We start from the raw sequence: 21,475 nt of genomic DNA, 5'->3' as shown, positions 1-21,475 counted from the left end.
CATGGGAGAAACTTAAAACTCACCACGTTGTACGCGATACGTGTGTGGCCAGTCAGTAAGGGTGTAAGTAGAACATTACTTGGCACGCATTTTGAGTGCATATTTAGTTGCATTTAGTCTTCGGGTCGGATCGATTGATGTGGAGATTTACTTGGGTGCAAGAACCGAACTACATATCTTACATTGTGACCACCAGCTGAAGGTGGTCAAGTATCACAGGTAAGTCGTTCTGAAGAGTTTTTTTTTTTGGTTGAAGTACTGTCAGAATCAATTTACGTCAGTTCTGGTAGGTGAAGGTTTGTTGGCATTGCATAATTTCTGTGATTTACGTGCGGAACGACAAGCAAAGAGTGTGGATTGAGAGTTCTGATGACGTTATATTTTTGTTTGTTTTCATTCGTGTTCGGAGTTACGTGTCGTTGCGGTGATATACCATAGTGCTCAATATGAGTATTATGTTTTTTTTTGTGCGGGATATGCTGGAATATCCTTTTGTTCATAATGGATATAATTGTTCCAGTTTGGAGGAAGAACAATCTACGTTTATGAGAGTTATGATAACTATTTCGATAAATACTAAACAGAATGCTCGGGAATCCATTACACTGTGTTGCTGGGTTTCTATCGAGGAATTTTTTTAAGAAATAATCTTAAGGTGATTATAAAACGAAGCCACACCTCAAATTTTCAAGCGCACAAGACTTGAGAACCAAACAGCACTCCACGTTGAAAATTTATCCCATTGGTCAGCACCAGGAAGCAAGTAATTTGATTGATTTTCAACGCGAACTGTTGTCAGATTCTCCAGTCTTGTGCATTTGAAAATTCAAAGTTTGGCTTCGTTTTATAATCACCTTAAATGTGATTAGTTTTGATTTTTTACTATTTATTTCTAAAATTTAAATGGTTTTGATTTTATTGCTTTTGCGTCCTTTTCAAGTCCATCCATATTTTTTTTAATTCTTTATTAGTATCACTCCAAACATTATTTCTTCTTCTTATTCTTCTTAACATTTCGTCCTCACTGGGACAAAGCCTACTTCTCAGGTTCTTTTTTTTTTCTAATAATAGTTCTCTCTTCTTTAAAAGCAGCCTCCCAGGAATTTTAGAAAACGTTCTCTTGATTGAGAATGCTTTCGAAGTCCTGATTAACTTGATTTTAAATTGGACTACTCAGTCCTAAATTAAAATTATGCGCGCTTTTAAACTTCATGGCACGTTTTTGAGCTTTTTCGTAATTAGTTAGGGTAAAATCACCGGTTATGGCCATCCTAAGAAACAATGTCCATAAACATTAAATGGGAAGCCGTATTCTTACTACAAATATGTCAAATGCAAGCTTTCAATCCATATTATGTGCTTAAAATATTAAAACTGAGCTAAAACCATTTTTTCGCTTTGAAAATCCCGTTGGTCAATAAAGGCCAACGGAACCAGTTTCGGCCATAGATTTAATTTCGGTTCCTAAATTGGCCAATCGCATTAATTTCTCATGAGAGTGGCCAAATAAGGAGTGCCCTGGCCAAATTAGGTGTATTAAAGTTAAAATTTTAAGGAAAATTTATTGAACAATTTGGATGAGTAAATGGATGTAGCTCTATTATGTGAATGTGACCTACTGAACACAAAAGGATTCATGCTGATTGGCTATGTAAAACGGTGTATATTCCACTATGGCTACAACTGGCGTATGGCTAAAACAGGTGCTTCTACCCTAGTAATAACTTGTTTTTCTCTTTCAAGGCCGGAATTGGCTTCTGAGGATTTTTCAAAATTTTTGATAATTTCCAAAAGGGTTTAAAGCCAGGGTCCAAATGAGAAATATTATTTTTCAAATTTTTGTTTCCTAATTGAGAAAACCGTTTATTGATTTCTTTTTGCAGATCCTGCCATATAATTTTTCAAATCAGGATCGCGAGAGCGTTGAAATTGCCTTCTCCTCACGTTTTTAATACGGATCAAGAGTTTAAGATCATCGTCTTTAATCACGGATTCGAATTTTACTTCACATTTTGAAATGCCTCTTGCTTCAACAATAGAATTAGTTAAAGTTTCGAGGGCATTGTCAATATCAAGTATTGTTTGCAAAGATATGCTATGTATTCCAGTCAGCTCAAAAATTACTGAAAATTGAGCTGATAGGATTGAGAATCGCTTCATGGGATATTTGAAATGTAACAGGGACATGATCAGAACCTAGATCAGCATGAGTAACCAGTTGGCTACAAAGCAATGTGCTATATCACATTGGGTATAAAGGTGGCTAGAGTCGGTTAAGACCAAATCAATCGTAGAACGGTTTCTAGAAGAGGAAAAACAAGCAGGGCTATCAGAGTATTGAATTGAGAAATATCCTGAAGAGTACTCGTTAAATAAAATTCTACCATTGGAATTACTTTGCGAATTATTCCATAATGGATCTATGCACGAGTTCATTATTTGACGTTTGAGCGGTGCCGTGTTATTTATGTCACCATGGAAACTAGTGAATTCGGCACCGCTCAAACGTCAAATTAGTGAACTCGTGTAACGGTCCATGGACCAATGCACGGGTTCATGATTTTGACGTTTGAGCGGTGCCGAATTCACTCGTTTCCATGGTCACATAAATAACACGGCACCGCTCAAACGTCAATTAGTGAACTCGTGCATTGATCCATTGGCATTAAGGCCCATATCAGTGGTGCGTCTGAAATGCGCGCGGGCAACTTTGATGGCTATTTTCACGAATTTGACAACTTTTTTCAAAATTATAATCTCACTTGTCCCTTTGAAATTGAGAATAGATCATTTCTTGTGAGAAAACCATGTTGATAAAGTGATTAGATTTTGCTGGAATGTATTTTAATTGGTGAATAAAGTGCCGAAAAAATAAGACATTTCTTGTTATTCCATGCGGTAAAAGTTGTTTGGGGGCATATTTTGAATTTGGAAAACGTCCATCGATAGACAATTGCTCAAGAAATAATCCTGTGAAAAATAATGGAAAATATTTGTCTAGAATTATCAATTGCCATAATGTATTCAAAAATATTCAAATAATTCCATAAAATACTCAGATTTTATTAAGATTTCTTTTCAGAAACCTACATGTGATACAAATAGTCTTCTTGTCAGAGCTTGTTTTTACCACAAAGTATTTCAAAATATTCTACACTTTATCAAAGACTTTTTTAGCAATCATCATTTCATATTGCAGACATTTTCAGTGTCTACCAGGATAATATTCAACAAATTCCCAATAATTTCGTTAAATTGTTTGTCCAAAGTTCTCAGCCACAAATAATTAGAATACTTTCAATGACTTGCAATTTCCAATGCCACTTGTAATCTGAACATATTTAAATTAAGATCAGTTGCACTGAACAAACATATCGCCAGGACCAAGCTGAGACACGACTGTTCTGAAATTTAAAATGACTTCTGACGTATTATTTACGAATTTAGAAATCTCTATATAGAGAGAATATACCGTGTACCCCCGCTAATTTGAACGGTACCTCATGCAAACCATCGGGATTCATTTTTAATTTGAACATCTAGTCACCCTAGATTCGTATTTCTGGTTACCTCTTTCACTGTTTTGTTTTGATTCTGCGTTCCGTTCCACAGCGTTCCATTTCACTCTACTCCGTTCCGGGAGCTAAATGACGTTTGAACCATTTTTAATCTGAACGATGTGCAAAATAGCGGGGTACAAATTAAAAAGTGTTCAGATTAAATGTGGTCAAACCAACGGGGGTACCCGGTATATGTCATTCAACATAATTAAGAAGATTTGCAAATTTGCTCAGAACGATTTGCAGAAAAATTCAAAATTGATTCAAGAATTCGAGGCTCGAAGTAATCAACACGTGATACCAATATCAATATCATCAGATCACCCATCCTACATCATTAGCAACATGACTCACAGTTAGATACACAAAATGTGTTGAAATACGAAAAATCGACCAACAGCGATAAATGAAATTGCATGCATATTATATCATGCATGGTGCCTTGGATTTCTATAGAGGGATTATAAATAACGAAAAGTTTCTTTTTTTTTAGATAAGTGGCACCAGTAGATTTTTAAATATTTTGGATAAGCATTCATAATATTATCGCATTTTCTCATACAACAATACATTTTCCGGTAGACAAATATTCTCTTGCGCTTATGTTGATGATTAGTTCATTTCGGTAAAGATATTCATTCAATAAATTTAATTTAAAAATGTCGGTTGATTCCAGATCCTTCACTGACTAGGGCCTTAAAGTCATCAATGACATTTTTCCGTCAATTTCCGCAAGTCATAGGCAGCTATGAAGGTATATTTTTCAAACAGTGGTTCAACAGAAATACCCGAAGTGTCAAATGACGAAAAAAGTTGATGTTTTATACGCCTATTAATGATGATTGCAACTCCCTCAGATGCCCCATCAAGCCGATCAATACGATGAACAAATAAGTTAAGTAATAATAAGTTTGGATCCAGATTTCAAATAAGTTTCAGCAATAATTGCTACATGTATGTTATTAGCTGTTAGAAAATTAAACAGCTCGTCCTCTTTACCATTCAAAGAACGAGCATTCAAATTCAACATATTAAAACATTTTTTAGGATCCATTAGTAAAACGTAATCCAATAACAATTTTATTAGTAAATTTTAAACCAACTTGGACTACTTCATCCATTGTGGCATCAATCATTTAATTCAATTGTTGTCTCTTCTGGTGACTTATAGTCACTTGAGAAGAGACCTTTCAAAACGACTTTGTACAAACGTTCAGTTTGTCGTCATAAGTAAAAAAAGGATATTCTCTTCAAGATGTTTGAGAAGAATTCCGCGATCTTTAAGAGTTTCCGGCAAAACGCGACAGTCTCCTTTCTTTGCTATTTGGAAGGAATCCCCCAAATTCAGAACAACTGACCACGATAGGCGGCACTCTTTGTTTCCTCACTTGAATCAAAGAACACTTGAATCCTCTCTTGAATAACAGGACATAAAATCAGATTAATTGCAAACCAAGAGACCATCGAGTAAGCCATGAGAACCAACTTTTACTATGGTTCTTCAACTCGATATCGAATAATTAATTTTTTACGACTTCAAAATGTCCAAACCTTTGAAAAAACATGGGAGAATCCTGAAAGTTGTTTGTACCTTTCTCACTCTAACGTAATTTGAAAAGGTTTTTTTTTTGTTGAAAAAATCCAGATTGCTTTCTGCAGCTTTCAAGGTTTCAATCCGATATTTCTTCAAATCTTTTTTTAGTTACATGATTTACGTCTTTGGTAATTATTGATGACTTTAAAGTTGGCACTTAATTTTCGCTGGTCAAATTTTCTGAAATTAGTTCATAAAAAAGTGTGTACTAATGATTAAAATGATCGTAACAAAATATCAAAACAAATTGTATTGAAAACTTTGCCTTTGTGGAAACGGATATCAAATGGTCGGCGTTAAGTCAGAGTGGACCAAGTAACATTTTGCATAATTTGAGAAAAAATGTTTTAAAGTCTAACGCTCTGTAATTTGTTAACTCGTTTAAATTTTGGTTCAATATTTCTACACATCTTTGTGTTACTTCCAAATAATATAATGTGAAGTGATAATCATGAAGAATCATAATCCAAACCTCTGATAGAACGATTTTTTGATGGACTATGTGTATTAGGTCCACTCTGACTGAACCAAAGATCACCGTTCAGTGAGTTGGTTCACTCTGACTGAACAATTTCTAGGAAAATAACAATCATTTAATGCTTGCATGGTCAAACTGGTTCAGTAACGTAATTTCTTTAATAATCCGTTTGTCAATACCGAAATCAGTGGCATTATGATAGCTTGAAAATTAAGGTTTTGCAGGGTCGGAGCATTGAAGACCAGAAATATTCAAATATGTGTTCAGTCAGAGTGGACCAAGTGAAAACCTTGTATACCGACCAAAATACACTGGTCCAATGAGCGGGTTCCAGCACATTCCATACATACACCATAGAACTACCATAAACTTCTATCGGACTCTGAAATTGACCCAAAAAATGCAATAATCTATCAGTTTATTGCTTTTCAACACTTGGTCCGCTCTGTCTGCACAGAAATTGTTGCAATTTCTGACCACCCATCCTAATATGGTAAATGGTCAAAAATCAAAATCAAATGCATCGAATTAAGTAATATTTATAAATTTCTATTGATGGATAAGTAGAAGAATCATTCGATGTCGAAGAAACTGACAAATCTCTTGAAATGCTTTTCATTTCCTCGCATTCCTCAGCGCGCTGATCATTTTCGCTAATATGGTAATAATCACTTGGTCCACTCTGAGTGCACACTTTATTGATTTTTATTGATCATTCAAAGTAAATTTGTTACATATCTCTCGCAGTTTACAGCATTCATCGAATCTGGGTAAAGTGAAACGGAGGTAATGTAATTTTGCATCTAATGAGAGAATAATCCAAATTTTCCCAAGTTTTGTACTTGGTCCCCTCTGACTTAACGCCGACCAAATATCGTAAAATAAGCTGTCCAAATATAAAGTTTTTATATAAAAAGAACATCAAAAGCAATCAAAATGAGCATGAAAAGAGGTACAAACAAATATGTATAGGGAAAAAGTTAAATGGATAATCAACTAATCTTTACATTATGAGAGTATAATCCTCTATTGATTCGGGTGTCTTCTACTCTGTTAAGTATCGTTACTCTCAGTCTCTCACACTTTCGCCCCCAGATTCCATTTTACAAATTTTCGCCCCTTGTACCTGAAAATCGCCCCCAGGGGGGCGAATTCGCCCACTTTGGGAATCACTGGTCTAAAGCATCGAACTGATTGCTCATTTCGATGCATAACATACATTTATAGTTATGACAATAAAACCGCATCAACAATGCCACGCTATAGGGGCAATGGGGGCAATATGAACATACGGGGCAATATGAGCCACCCCGGTTTTGACCTGAAAAACAGTGTTTTAATGTCTAGTGTCATTATGATCTGCTAAAGGATGCCGCAAATAGCCACCACAATAAAAACCGTAAGAATATTCGTTTGAACACTCAAGATATTCACAAAAATGTACAAATTTGTCCTTCGTCATGAAAAGCTTATAATTTTGGCAGTTTTTAGTTAAGCCTATAAGACAAATATATTTATAATTCTGATAAATTTTACCAATCCATTGATACTTCTGATCATAATGAACAGTTCGTGAGTGAAATTAGATTTGTTCGTAAACAAAATTATTGAAAAACAATATATTATTTTCAAGATGAAGGAGCGGGGCAAAATGAGCCACCTAGATTTAAGCAAAACAAACGATGTTTTGAACATAAAAATGCATTGCCTAAATATACCAGATTATTTTTTTTTACTGCATAGTCATCTTTATGCACCATTACAAGTGGAACACTTAGCTAGAAAATACGTTGAACCAAGTATCGCAATTTAGTACTAGTATAACATGGTCTATTTACTATGTATTATGTATCCTTGAAAATAAGCCGCTAGAATCAATAATTTCAAGCAAAGCTAATACAATTTCCTTTGCAATAATGTACTCTTCACCACTAACTCTTCTCTATACTGTTTTAAATAAAAATCATTCGATCGAATGAGGTTGCTCATACTGCCCCGTAGGGTGGCTCATAATGCCCCATATGGTTGGTGACCACGTAGAAAAACATGGTTTTCCAAAAAGTTCCAGAAATAATTTGCAAGTTGATGCTAACATTAATTATCGACATAACATGGAAGATAACATTTTATAGTACAAGTCACTTGTATTTAAACCATATTTTTTGCTGTTTTTCTATGCATTCCATGACGTTTTCCTTAGGCGGCCCATATTGCCCCGATCACCCCTACAACTCGCTTCGCAGCTGCACCCCACAGTCGCCAGATCTTGCAGCACCTGGCCAGCCCACCGTGCCCGCTGCGCTCCTCGCCTTCTTGTGCCTGCCGGATCGGAAGCGAACACCATTTTTGCAGGGTTGTTGTCCGGCATTCTTACAACATGAACCGCGCAACGCATTCTTCCAGCTTTTGCTACCTTCACGATGCTAGGTTCGTCGTAGACTGCAGCGAGCTCGTGGTTCATCCTTCGCCGCCACACACCGTTCTCCTGCACACCGCCAAAAATAGTCCTAAGCACCCGACGTTCGATGACTCCGAGTGCTTGCAGGTCCTCCTCGAGCATCGTCCACGTTTCATGCCCGTAAAGGACCACCGACGTCTAATCAGCGATTTGTACATGGTGCATTTGGTGCGGGGACTTTTTTGACCGCAGGTTCTTCTGGCGCCCATAGTAGGCACGACTTCCACAGATGATGCGTCTCCGTATTTCACGGCTAACATTGTTGTCCGCCGTCAGTAAGGATCCGTGGTAAATTAATTCATCTACCACCTCGAACGTATCCCCGTCTATCGTAACGCTGGTTCCTAGGCGAGCCCTGTCACGTTCGGTTCCGCCCACCAGCATGTACCATCATTGCACCAGATTCCGCTCATTTAAGGGAAGTTATGAGTTCAAATGTTTATTATAAAATAACCATTGTGTCGATCAATACTATTTTTAGGCCACTATGAGGCTTCAAGTAAAGGTAATCAGCGGCAAAATAAAAAGAATTTGAAAAACTTTTATAAAAGAATATTTAAATGCAGTTGTTACTGCATCTAAGTGTTCCTATTTCCGCTCACGGTAAACTGATTTCGTGGCGAACTTACTAAAAATGCATTATTTCGATTTTCTTAATTTATACTGATATTTTTTTTATGGTCGAACTATAGCTACTACTGCAATAAAAAGGGCTCGATTTTTTTTAAAATTTTGTTTATTTTTTGGCATGAGCGGTTATTGGAACACTCAAAAATACATAGTGTTCCAATAACCGCTCACGAGGTAGTGTGTTTTCAATATAAAGAAATATGTTTTCAAAGGAAATAATGTCAGACGACTTCATTCGAATGTAGTTAATATTGCTAGGATATATCCGTGCAAAAAATATTGGTTTTTGACACGGAAAATCAATTTTTACACTAGTGAGCGGATATAGAGGCACACTATGGGCGGTTTCCATACAGACTGGCGGCCAAAAATATTTTTTCCATCTCATGTCGTATTTATGAGTTTTATGATACAAATTTGATGTTTTATTTTCAAAAACAAGTTTTTGAGAACTACCGAAAAGCTAAACATTACATATAATTTGCAATTGGATTAGATGGACAAATTGATGTGAAGATTTGCGAAAAAGTTACACGTCTTCTCAGTGAGAATCGAACTCACGACTCCCCGATCTCTAGTTGGGGCGCGTTAACCACTACGCCATGAGAGGACTCATGAACGCAGAAGTTAACCTGAATTCGATTTCAGCTCAATAATCACGTGGTCCTCTTTCGCAAAGTGCACCTCTTTCGGAAGAATTAGATGCCCATCCAAACACAACGCTTTCTATATATATCCAATGCCTAGCCCGAGAGCGCATTGTTTTTTAGATATAGGAATAGCACACTACACTAGCCAGCAACTGCGCTGGCTGAGGTTTCTATTGTGTGGGCTTCCAATGGGTCGCGACGTTCTCAAACGACCGGTTACGGAACATGAGTCCGTTGCTCGATAAATACTTGTTTTAATTATGAATCGTGGTTTACGGCCAACCAGCCGAGTGGAAGTTTAACAACTACCGAAAAGCTAAACATTACGCATTCAGGTTAACTTCTGCGTTCATGAGTCCTCTCATGGCGTAGTGGTTAACGCGCCCCAACTAGAGATCGGGGAGTCGTGAGTTCGATTCTCACTGAGAAGACGTATAACTTTTTCGCAAATCTTCACATCAATTTGTCCATCTAATCCAATTGCAAATTATATGTAATGTTTAGCTTTTCGGTTGTTGTTAAACTTCCACTCGGCTGGTTGGCCGTAAACCACGATTCATAATTAAAACAAGTATTTATCGAGCAACGGACTCATGTTCCGTAACCGGTCGTTTGAGAACGTCGCGACCCATTGGAAGCCCACACAATAGAAACCTCAGCCAGCGCAGTTGCTGGCTAGTGTAGTGTGCTATTCCTATATCTAAAAAACAATGCGCTCTCGGGCTAGGCATTGGATATATATAGAAAGCGTTGTGTTTGGATGGGCATCTAATTCTTCCGAAAGAGGTGCACTTTGCGAAAGAGGACCACGTGATTATTGAGCTGAAATCGAATTCAGGTTAACTTCTGCGTTCATGAGTCCTCTCATGGCGTAGTGGTTAACGCGCCCCAACTAGAGATCGGGGAGTCGTGAGTTCGATTCTCACTGAGAAGACGTGTAACTTTTTCGCAAATCTTCACATCAATTTGTCCATCTAATCCAATTGCAAATTATATGTAATGTTTAGCTTTTCGGTAGTTGTTAAACTTCCACTCGGCTGGTTGGCCGTAAACCACGATTCATAATTAAAACAAGTATTTATCGAGCAACGGACTCATGTTCCGTAACCGGTCGTTTGAGAACGTCGCGACCCATTGGAAGCCCACACAATAGAAACCTCAGCCAGCGCAGTTGCTGGCTAGTGTAGTGTGCTATTCCTATATCTAAAAAACAATGCGCTCTCGGGCTAGGCATTGGATATATATAGAAAGCGTTGTGTTTGGATGGGCATCTAATTCTTCCGAAAGAGGTGCACTTTGCGAAAGAGGACCACGTGATTATTGAGCTGAAATCGAATTCAGGTTAACTTCTGCGTTCATGAGTCCTCTCATGGCGTAGTGGTTAACGCGCCCCAACTAGAGATCGGGGAGTCGTGAGTTCGATTCTCACTGAGAAGACGTGTAACTTTTTCGCAAATCTTCACATCAATTTGTCCATCTAATCCAATTGCAAATTATATGTAATGTTTAGCTTTTCGGTAGTTGTTAAACTTCCACTCGGCTGGTTGGCCGTAAACCACGATTCATAATTAAAACAAGTTTTTGAGACTAACTTTTGAATAGGGCCTATAGCGAAATATTAAACTTTGTTACTAATAATGCATATAAGCCATTTATGCGATTATCGTTGTGCAAACCATTATAAATATTAAAACTTACATAGAAATGATAATTTGAAAGATTTAGCGAAATTCAGTTATTTTCTGAATTAGTTTTTAGCTGTTTACAATGGAAAATGGTTAAAATATTGGAAAAAATCAAAAAGCCTTATATTAAAAAAGTGCAAATTTGTGTAGCTAAATTCTTCACGATCCTTTAGTTGACATCTCAAAGTACCCTTGGAACTGAATTTAAGCCTGGGAGAACTTGGGACACAAAAGTACTCGATGTGTTAACTATAAGCATACTCGATTTTTTTTAACCGCTTTATAAAAAAACATCATTAAAGGCACTATTTTGAAGCCTTTTTTTTATTATTTTTATTGTTTCTAGGAAGCCTTTTTTGTAAGCTTTCAAATGGTGTAAAAACATTTTACGTAAGTATTATAGAAAAAAAGTTATACACACAGAGAAATATATTGTAAATACAAACTAAATCTGTATATATTCAACAAATTTTATTGTTGACTCACGGCTTATCGGCAATTTTTGTTGGCTTAATGATAACTTCCATTTATTCCTACAAAATAAATTGTTGTTTCTAAAAATGTCTCAAAATAGCCAGCTGTCAAAAACAAAAAGAAATGCAATTGAAACAAAAATATAATTTGTTGATTCTAAACACACCCCATATTGAAGTAACAAAGAATGTGTGTTGAAAGAAAAACCAACTATTGTTGTTTCTACAATTCTGTTCATTGATGTTAACAAAGTATTTCATTGATTTAAAAATCATTTTTTATTAACATTCCTACTAATTCAATGCGCAAGCTTTACAGATTAAATTTGATCATTGAGTTTGTGTTTCGAATTAATAGGTGTAAGATGATATAGTCCGCTACCATCGCCGCTGCACAACCGACCGGTCGGAACAAATTTAGAAAATTCTGAAATAAACAAAATTAAAACAATCAACTTGTCTTGCAATTTAATCGATTGTTTTTCATTACCTATAGCTTTCCTTCCTTTCGCATTTACACCGTCATAACCATCATGAATAGTAAACTCATCTTTTTCATATTATTACTAAAATAATATTGTATTTAAATTAAACTACGACGGAATATGTATACTCACCAAAGGTATTAAAATTGACAGCTACCGAATATCCCATGAACACTTCTTTTTCAACTTTGAACAAAATTTAATTTTTGCCTCTAACTTCTCTGTTTATTTCTCAAACACAAAATGGCGACAAGAAAAAAAATGGATTCAACAAAATGATATTGTTGAAACAACAATTGTCATTTGTTGAAATGAAAATCGAGCATCAATATTTCATTCGGCACAGAGTTTTGTTGTTTCAAAAATATGCCGGATTTGAAACAAACCACCAGATGGGTTGATTTAATTCAAACAAGAATTGTTGGTTCTAATAGGCGCGTTCTTAGATTCAATCCTGCAATATTGTTCTGCGTGTATTCATTTGAGTAAACCATAGTTTTTGTTAATAAAAACAAGTTTATTTCCATAGGCTTTGGCACCTCATATCTGAGTGTGCAATGCAAATCATGCCCTAATATTTTGGGGATTTGTTAGCAGACATGTTTACAATGAAATGGCGAACAAGAATTGAAATTTGGGGCACATCACTTTTTTGATTATTGGCCACCTGATAAGCCATAGTGGGGCATGAGCGGATACTGGTGCACTGATGGTACTTTGCTGGGTGGGAGGCACAGATACTACACACGAAATATAGAACAACGTTTGTTTGAACTGCAAGATAACTCCACCTTCCAACAACAATCAAGGCAGGCTTGGGAAAAATCGCTAGTTTTCTTTTATTGTGTACTTTTGATCTTTACTGACAAACATGGAAAAAGGGCCACAGTTTTCTATGCACTAAATATTCATTTTCATTGGAAAAAGTAAAACGATGCGTTTTACAATGCTTTATATTCAATCATATTGAAAGGTGCTCACGTGACATTACTTGCATTGTGTGCATGAATTGATTTTCATTCGATTTTTGTCACTTTTGATGTAATGCGAAAATGTGTTTTAATCAGTTACGCGCTTTTTCCATGTTAGTCCAATGTTTGAGATCTGGGCTCACAGTGACAGTTCGTGACAGCGTGATCCCGGCTCACTATGACGTACAGAAATTTTGTATAAGCCATTTTACGAGACGTTCGAATGACGTTTTCTGGCGGGCCGCTCATTGTTGTTGTTCAAAAAACTAGCATGATATCTGAATGGCGCTGGAGACATTTTGGTTGCCGATGACTTCCCCGTCTCTTTTAGCGCATGTTTCTAACCGGTTTACATGTATTACAGGTAACGTAGATGAAAAATATCTTCCCCGCCTACTGATTTAAATTTTACATGCGAACTTTGTTGCATTGCCACCAGCGCCATTGTTGAATATGCTCCTTCCAAATGTGGCGCTAGAAGAAACGTAAATAAATCGGCCCGCCAGAAACTTTCAAAGCTGGTAAACAAACGGAAACCATATGATTCGAAACGTCTCATAAAATGGCTTATTGGTTTCTCCCTCCCAGGTACTTTGTTTCCGACGCATTCACCACCAGTCCGACACGATGCAATGGATCATTGAAGGTAGTTTTTGCAAGTGCTCACCGCACCAAAACAAAGGCGCCACTGTATATGGAATTTAACATTGTGACAGCATTGCTGTTATGTCAAACACACAAGGCTACGGTGGCGCTATCTATGCTTTCCATAGCGGCCGTTTTGGTTATTTTAATGATCCATTATCAGCATTAACCATTTCACCCTTGGTAGAAAGTACGCATTCCGGAGAAACGTCCTTTCTTTCATTATTGCCACGTTTAGTGACAGTTTTTAATCCAGATTTTTTTTGGAATGAAGTTGTGAATCCAGAGATTCGTCCTTCCTTTTGTTCGTGGTTCAACCATGTTTAGTGAATAAACGAAAGAAGAAGATATCTTCTAAGCGGTTTCTTCCCAAGACGGTGTCCAAGAAGGATTACCACCGCTAGCTTTCACTACCTAACGCAGTGGTCCTCAGCGTAACCGATAGCACGGGCCATCTTAACGCTTACAAAATAAGTCGCGGGCCGCAAGATTTATAAGGATTAATTTTAACAGATTTCAATGGGATTGCAAAAAATCACTATTTCTATGAAACATTTCTGGGAACTTTATGATCAAAGCAGAAGGGTTTGGAAGCAAAGATATAAGTGACAGAGAACCAATGCCAAGTGTTTAATGAATTATGTTAGCTAATATAAAATAATTCATGACGAAAAACTCACCTTGAAATACTTTTTAAAAGCTTGGAACAGAGCTTTATTAGTACACTTTATTCAAATTCGATTAATATGTCACTTACAGTATTGGACAATGTATTTTCAGCTTTATTTAACGATTAATAATAGAAAACAGTCTACTTCAGAGTGTTTTATCTAATTTTTTATGTATCGATTTATATGACATTTTAACATAACTTGAATTTAAACACATATTTGTAACCTTTTTTTCTTTTACGAGTTAAAATCAGTTAAGGTACATTTGTCGACAAATTTCAAAACTTACACAAACCAAAAAATTTGAAGTAATAGATTGATAATATCTTCAGCAAAGTTGTACATTTATATGAGATTAGCAATTATGCAGAAGATGCTTGTGTAGGTCTCTTATATTTTGAGATAAATCGTTTATTTTTTTTTTTTTTTGCGAAATTTACTTTAATCGGATTGATATTATTTTCGATCTCTTGAGTATTGATTTTTGATGTTTTGAAAATGTTGACACTTAAGTAATGTCCGAAATGCTGAGATTTATCCCACAAAAGTTGACCATTCTGTATGTAAGGTCGAAAAAGTTGCAAATGAATTGCCCAATATTGTACATCTCTTTGCGTTTGGGCTCCTCAACCATTCAAAAAGCAATCCATATTAAAATATTTCAAATAACACAAATTACAAAGATTTACATAGGAGACATTTTGAAAGTCAAAATGAAATAATCTTTGTAATAATATCAGCGTTCTGCGGACATCAAGATCCTGGTTCAATTTTTTAAACTGAAATATATTCAGCAGAGAGATTTCTAGAGATTTGAAGACTTTTTGCTGGCCCTCAGCCTTCCTTTTAATATTCTAATAAATTTAGGTTTGTCAGAAATTTTGAACCTTTGAATGAGTCAAAATCAATTTCATATTACTCATTATGCCATGAAGATGGATAAATGCAGAAACATTTTATATGATTTCAATGACTGTTGCACAATGAAAAAGTTGAAAGAGCAAAGGATTAAACATCAGCATGAATAAACATTATGGATAACAAGCGGGCCGCATCACATTAATATTAGAAATCCATTCGCGGGCCGCACAAAACCCTCTTGAGGGCCGCATGAGGCCCGCGGGCCGCAGTTTGGTGACCACTGACCTAACGGGTCCAACGAAAAGTCGAAGGCATTGGTCCAAACAAGGATAAATAGTAAAAAAATAATTCTTAAAAGTACTGTTTGTGTAGCACTGAAAAGTACCGTTTTTAGCAATGAAAAGTACTGTTTTTGTAGCAGTGAGAAGCACTATTCTATTGCCTTAAGTAGTTTAAAAAAAAAAAAAAATAGAAGATCAGAGAGAATTTGTCATGGGAAAAGACACTTGATCTGGTATTAAAATATTAATATATATTAATAATATTACAATTGATACTGAAGATATTATCTAGTATGCTGGGAGTTTCCTCTCGATTAGGTTTTCGAAACATATGGGTAGATTGACAAAAATAAACAATAACCATACATTTGAATCTTATGTGAAGCTAGTTCAGATCTGTAGTTTGATCTAGTATATGAGTCGTGGTTGTACGAAATATGAAGTGCAACACTTTTGAGCCGATTTCACATTTAGAGCTTGAAAGATCAATTGAGGGAGTAGCTTTGTAAATAGCGTGTTTCATCATTCCTGAAAAAAAAAAATGTAAAATTGCATAATGGATGTGGATTAAATAAAATGCAATGTCCAAATATGTCCTAAAAACCTTAGTTCTTTCATGGATGGAAACAAGGGACACTTAAACATGCGTAAGGAGCAGAGTATCCACCCGGTTGTTTTATTCGTCTGGTTGGCTTTTCTTTCACCGTTCAGGAATATTAAATTTTTGGGCGAAACTGCAAAATGCCCGTATAAATGATGCAGTTGTTCAACATCAAGTGATGCCTTTTTCATAGGTGCAAGCAGCCTCAGATCGTTTTTGATTTGGGAAACATCAGTTTCTTGGATTTCCCCAAGAGCACCGCATGAAGAACATCCTTGAAGATCAAGGATGATGTTCATAATATGTTTTGGCAACAGACCGACCGCTGCTTGGATTCGCTCCCAGAAAAGTGAATGATCCTACAACATTATAAATAATATATGTATTGCATTTAAATTAAGGATAAAAGCTCACCGGGTTTGAGTCCATCATGTAGGTTGATATCTTGAAACGTCAGATATCTTTGTTTCTTAAAAGAAAAGTCATAGCCACCTCGATGTGTTTCGAAAATATCAATGGATTAATATATATTAATTGACATTAACAGATATCAATACCTATATTATTCAGTGTCTTGCCCCATGGAATTTGTGTAAAAGAACATGGTCCAATACGCACTGATGGGATAAAATGGCTCACTTCATTGGATTTTTCCATTTTGAACCATCCACTTTTTTCAGCCAACTTTTCGACATGATGGCAATCGTGCCTATTCTGCGCGGCGTGTGAGGTGCCACGAGTCGAATGGGATGACAATTGGGGTGACACGTCACCCGAGGTGAGAGCGACTCGTCTCGACTCACACGCCGCGCAGAATAAGTACGAATGGCAACTTTGGCAGAGAAAGCTCTCAGTTTAGAACTGTGGAAGCAATGAGCAACATTAAGCTGAGAAGCAGATTCTGTCCCAGTGAGGACGTAATGCCAAGAAGAAGAAGAAGAAGAAGAAGAAGAAGAAGAAGAAGAAGAAAAAAAATAAGAAGAAGAAGAAGAAGAAGTAGAAGAAGAAGAAGAAGAAGAAGAAGAAGAAGAAGAAGAAGAAGAAGAAGAAGAAGAAGAAGAAGAAGAAGAAGAAGAAGAAGAAGAAGAAGAAGAAGAAGAAGAAGAAGAAGAAGAAGAAGAAGAAGAAGAAGAAGAAGAAGAAGAAGAAGAAGAAGAAGAAGAAGAAGAAGAAGAAGAATAAGAAGAAGCAAACTAAGGGGAGAGAGGTATCAATCAAACTGTCGTTTCGTATAGAAGTTTGTAATGATCTCAGCAATAAAAAAATGAGTTTTTTTTTCCAATATTTGACATATATGTAGTAGTTATAAGAGTTTAAAGTGGTATTCAAAATGACTAACATATTTTTATACGATAGCAAGTTTTGCTACTGTAATGAGATTTTCAGCTTTTCGTGAAAGTTTCAAAATATCTAGATTATTTCTGGTGGCAATTTTTTGTGTTTTTTTTATTATTTGCCATTCACCTCAACCCGTCTTCAGAGCCTGAAATGTTGGTTGGAAGCGTTCCGTTTATGAATCACCCTAATGCTTCAGGTATCAAAACTTCGAGGACTCTTTAGGCTTTCTCTTTCTCTGTACGCATCATGAATCTACAGCTGACGACTAGTGTCCAAAGTCTACATAGACGACACTTCATTAGGTCACGACAAAGATAATATCGCTTAGCACACATTTATCGGCAGGTACCTATACCAGCGGTATACATATAATGAAAGAACCTGGCGTCTACCGAGTGCACTTATCAGTGCGCACACATACAGAAAGTAACTGTGCACTGCCTGTACCCTACTAGGGTACAGGCTACATGCACGTGCGTATTTGGCCATCCATGAATGACGCTCCACTTTCTGTTAAGCAAAAAGTTACTGGAACGTTCGATTGGACGAGTTGCGCTTGCGACGACGATCAAAGGTGCATTGATCATTTCACGCCATAATACGCATCAGTATAAACTCCGTCATCGAAGTGATCGTATCGTCGTCGTCGTGTCTATCGTCTATAATCGTCTCGTCAGTCGTCGAAGTCTCACATGTAAATTCAAAGCTTCGGGCTGTTGAATTGAAAGCCCCAAGGCAGAGCAGAGGTACAATGTTCACCGCGTGTGTATGATTGTATTATTCGCGTCTGCGATTGTCCACCACCAGTCGAGTTTCAATCGTTGACCAGTTCGGTTCGGACATCGGAGTTCTTGGTGCATTGGTGTTAGCTAATTTGGCTTTTGAGTACTGATCGAGAATAGAGTATGTTATTGTTGCGGTTTGTTTTTACCTGTAATCATGAAGATTGGCGAAACCGGCATAGAATCACTTAGATATACATACATGTTACCATAGTTGGGAAGAATAATTATGTAACAGACAAGCGTTATCGCCGATGTATGATTGCTATCTATTAAGGTGGTTCAAAGAATCATTTTCGCTCCACATCGCTCTTTTGATCCTAGATCAAGTTCTGAGTGCCTTTTCAAAATGTGAGGTCATTTGGATGAAAACAGACTGCACAAGCCTTTCAAAGTTTATATGGGAAACACTATGGAAAAAGCAATCAATTCATTCAATTGGTCAAAGTTTTTGCCTATGTGGCCTTGAAGGTGAGCTTTGTACTAATACTGTTAAATAAGCTTATCAACTACAACTCTTTCGAAGATCGTTCTCAAATTAAACGTCTCAGTAAATAGTTTTTGATTTGTATCCAAATAGAAATTCTTCAGCAGTGCTCATTTAGTTTCTAAACAGGCAACATTGCTGCATCTGGCCCGAAAGATAGCACCCACAAATCATGGCTACTATGTTTCACTGCATATAAAAATCCAGTGATGCCTGCTGAGCAGCTAAATTATTATAGCCAAACATTTGTAATTCAGATGAAAATCAATAATTAATCACTGAGCCTCCTGATTTGGAAACCGATTAAATTATTTGCTTGCCTTTCCCATAATGATTCCCATACAAACTTTGAAGGACTTGTGCATTTTCAATTTGATCCAAATTACTTCAGATTATGAGAGGACTCTTAGAATTTTATATGGAATCAAATCATTGGTGTGGAGCAAAAATATGTTTCGAACCACCTTACTATCTATAGATCAGCGCTTAATTCGGCACTAAGTACAAAGTGAATATTGGCGAACAGCCCTCGGTCGCACTTATCTATCAATGTTTAGTGCTATCGACGCTATTTATACACAGTGGAAATGCAGTGCATAAGCTAACTGAAACACAAAGAGGAAAAGGTTACGAATGTAGCCCAAATCGGATTGTAGTTAGTTATAGGGGACTTGTTTACTGTTTGTTCAAATGGTTGTCGCCCAAAGCAAGAAATCGCAATATTGACAATGAGAGCGTTCGCAATTCTGCCACCACCTGAAGTCTATAATGAATAGAAGACACATTCAACCAGTGGGTGACTCGCTGAGTCGAACAAAATGCGCCAAAGAAGTGAAAGGTTCAAGGATTTTGCACGCGTTGTCTACTTCTACTGTGTGCCACTCAGTGATGATCACTGCAGGCTGTCCGGCACATTGACGTCGAACTTGAATTTGGATGCGTGCGTATGCATGCGCACAGAAACCGGCTTAAGCGGTACAGGAGCAACTTACGTCTATGGTAGATACGGTGGATGGACAAGAACAATAAGTTTTTATCAGTTATCTTTGGATATAAATTATGAGGATATATGTATGATGATAAATACATACAAAGTTCACAATCACGGTTTCAGAGTGCTGCAAATGTAACGTTGAGATATCAATATCTGAGAAATCATTCATGTACACGATGATATGCATACAGTCAACTCTCCATAACTTGATACTCCATATCTCGATATCAAACTATGGAACCATAGTAAAAGTTTCATGGCTCCCTCGATGAACCCTGAACCGCAGTTGTACTTATTTTGTGTTCTTTAAATCGATGTCTCCCTAACTCGATGGTCCTTTCAATATCCTAGTTATGGAGTCTCCATAACTCGATATTGAAGGGATCATCGAGTTAGGGAAGAATCGAGTTACAGAACACAAAACCAGTGTAACTACGATCTCAGGTGCCATAGAGGTAGCTATGAAAACCAAGTTTTACTATGGTTCTTCATGTCGATATCGAGATACAAAATATCGAGTAAGGGAGATTTGACTGTACTTTTATTAGAGTTTCTTGTATACATTTTGTAAAAACAGAAGCAAAGTCTTCACGGAATTTCATATCTATCTGATTTTGTCACCCGTTCTGACGACGACGGTAACCGGTTTGGCAACCGAGGGTTAATTCCATAAGCCATAATCGATAAGGAAGGATGCACATGTGAATGATTTGTTTTTATTTTGCATCGCTAAGCGATGTTCGCTTTTTCTGGTGTGACGAGTGTGGAATAAATATAAAGTGCGACTTTGAATTCACGTTTTCCACAGGAGCTTAGAATGCGAACCTTGCTTCGAGTGTGTAAATCTGAATGAATGACGGGTTGAACTGGATGCAAAATGTGGCGTTGATGAATGAATGTATGACTGTTTGGGTCGAAATGTCATGACATTTGGATGTTCTTGTTTATAACTGGATTGGAAATTTATCCTATGTTTTCTATTTATTTCATATGAATTGAAACACAAGTTATCGTCATATGTGACTTCTGTAATATGAATATTGCTGTATGTAGGAACTAGTAACCTACCAGAACTAGTAAGAATATTAGCAGTGTCAGTTGCCAGGTTTGATTCAGATCCTTAAATGCTACGCATGGAAGAATTCATGTTTTCTTGAACGTTTGATATTATATGGATATATTTGGTACAAAAATGCAGAAATGTCAAATAATGCTCGCAGTTGATAACTGTGGAAGTGGACGTAGCCCACTAAACGAAAATGCAAGCTCTGCTCCAAATGGGAAGTAGAATCAGATAGAATAAGAAGTAAGCCCATCGATATTGATTGGTGTCTAAAAGACTGTGCAGGCACGGTGGACTAGTGCGATATTTTGATATTCGGGAATAGACCAATCGCGAAGTAGTGTTTGCACATCATGATCACCATTGTCGATGTGTTTTGTTTGTTTGGGTCACGATGTGATCGGATGCATACGATGCAAACTAAAAAAGCTATTATTGGCGCCCTGGCTAGACAACGCAATGGCATTGATCTACAGCAGATTAGAGGAATTGAGTTTTCGATAGCTCTCTTCTATAGGTCAAGACGAAATTCGCTTAAACTCATGTTAGTAATGGAGTTTTCATGCGACTCATGCTAGTAATGGATAGTTCTTCAACTCATGTTAGTAATGTAGTTTTCGTAGGACTACGAAAAATAGGATATTGGGCTCCCTTTGTTAAGATCAATTTTTCTCTTTTTTGAACATTTATGAAAAAAGTTTGACAAAATCCCCTTTAAAGTCTTATTGCTTAGAAAATAATGAAGTAATCTACGGAAGATTTTTGGTA

The 21,475-nt window shown here is 36.7% G+C and overlaps 1 protein-coding gene across 3 annotated transcripts in view; it reads left to right on the top strand.

Annotated features, from left to right (window-relative positions):
• Positions 1–63: 63 nt before the first annotated feature.
• LOC5569072 (sodium-coupled monocarboxylate transporter 1) overlaps positions 64–21,475 on the top strand; it is a 37,531-nt gene continuing 16,119 nt past the window's right edge. Inside the window, exons 1-2 of one of the 3 annotated variants that reach the window (XM_021847350.1) lie at positions 18,022–18,284; positions 20,993–20,997. The gene's annotated coding sequence lies outside the window, so the exon portion shown is untranslated. Of the gene's footprint in view, positions 220–18,021; positions 18,285–20,992; positions 20,998–21,475 lie in introns of those variants that run through there. The other 2 variants (XM_001658252.2, XM_021847349.1) reach the window with 2 other exon arrangements.

Source organism: Aedes aegypti, chromosome 2 (assembly GCF_002204515.2).
Source record: "Aedes aegypti strain LVP_AGWG chromosome 2, AaegL5.0 Primary Assembly, whole genome shotgun sequence".
Lineage (NCBI taxonomy): Eukaryota > Metazoa > Arthropoda > Insecta > Diptera > Culicidae > Aedes > Aedes aegypti.
This window is presented reverse-complemented; position numbering and strand designations above follow the sequence as displayed.